The sequence below is a fragment of the Morone saxatilis genome, unplaced genomic scaffold (assembly GCF_004916995.1).
Source record: "Morone saxatilis isolate NCDOM2014 unplaced genomic scaffold, NCSU_SB_2.0 Contig11, whole genome shotgun sequence".
NCBI classification, from domain to species: Eukaryota; Metazoa; Chordata; class Actinopteri; family Moronidae; genus Morone; species Morone saxatilis.
Window position 1 is genome coordinate 23,751,950 of NW_023339663.1, and position 1,405 is coordinate 23,753,354.

Consider the following 1,405-nt stretch of genomic DNA (forward strand, 5'->3'; position numbering starts at 1 on the left):
GTGCGTGTGTGTATGTGCGTGCGTGTTTGTGTGTGCGTGCTGATAGGTCTTATACAAGGCTGAATTATCAGGCTGGGGAGTGTCACAGTGCCATGGCTGGGAGTCACACAGCCAACAGTGAGTTAGAGTCACACCCAGCTCACAGACTCAGTGAGGAATCACACTCAGTTTACCAGAAAAAAGGAGAAGTTTTAGGAGAGTAGGATGTGGACTGTGAAAATATGTCGTTATCAAAACAAGCAGACACAGGAGAAAGGACTTTAATGAGAACACACACATTGTACATATTCCCACTTTGGAGATGCTTACTATGACCAAACCATACTACTGGCCACTGATCAGAGCAGATGGTGGTCAAGCACTTGTTGATTATTGTTTACTCCTGCCCAGACTAGGACAGCCAATTAGAAGTATCAGACACAGAAACTTTACAGTGACAAACCATTTCATTCAAGACCATTTTCTGCTCTATAAATGCTGTATTTCATGTATATAAGGTTATATATATATATTATATATTCCTGACAATGATTATTAAAAAGATGTAATTTTAATGCCCACACACTAATGTAGAGCTGCAACTTATTTTCATTATCGATTGACCTGCCGTTTATTTTCTCAATAAATTGAGAATTCATCGTTTTGTCTATAAAATGTCAAGAAACAGCTAAATATGCCCAACAAGATTTCTTCAAATGTCTTGTTTTGTCCAAAAATATTCCGTTTACTATTATGTATGACTAAGAAAAGCAAAAATCTTCACAATTAAGAAGCTAGAACCAGCATTTTTAGCATTTTTGCTAAAAAAATGTCATCATGTATATCATAATTATATATTTTTTTCAATGGAAACCTAGCTGCTGTTGTGGTTGTGATGTGAACATTTTAAACTTTTCTGACTTTTAATAGTACCATCAGTAAGAAAGTCTGACAGCTAACAGCATTCGTGGCTCTTAGAGTTTTGGCCTGGGGACGCGGAAATGAATGGGTTAAAAACGTATGCCATCAGAATAATATGATGTTTTATTCACATACAGGTTCTACGCTTTGGGGCTTCAAGGACACTTTCTTAGGGTACTTTCTGAGACAGGATTTATACCCTAATCCTATCCAGTGGTTAAAAACACACTCTACTTAATAATCTGCATTAAATGCACGTCATGGGTCCTACATACTGTATTGTTGAGATGCAGCGTTGTATAGTGACTCTTGATTCACTGTTATTCAAGCGTCCTTCACCATATTGGCTGACAAGACGCTAGACAGCATCAACAACCAGGATGGCCACGTGACAAATTATGTTGCACAATATTAAAAAAGGGAATATTGGGCGCCAGGTTAGCTCAGTGGGTAGAGCTGGCGACCCATGTACTGAGGCTGAGTCCTTGCTACAGCGGCCCAGGGT

At 38.9% G+C, this 1,405-nt stretch overlaps 1 protein-coding gene across 2 annotated transcripts in view; it reads left to right on the forward strand.

Moving 5' to 3' along the window:
- LOC118321071 (transcription initiation factor TFIID subunit 4) overlaps nucleotides 1–1,405 on the forward strand; it is an 80,223-nt gene that overhangs the window by 17,380 nt on the left and 61,438 nt on the right. The window lies entirely within an intron of this gene.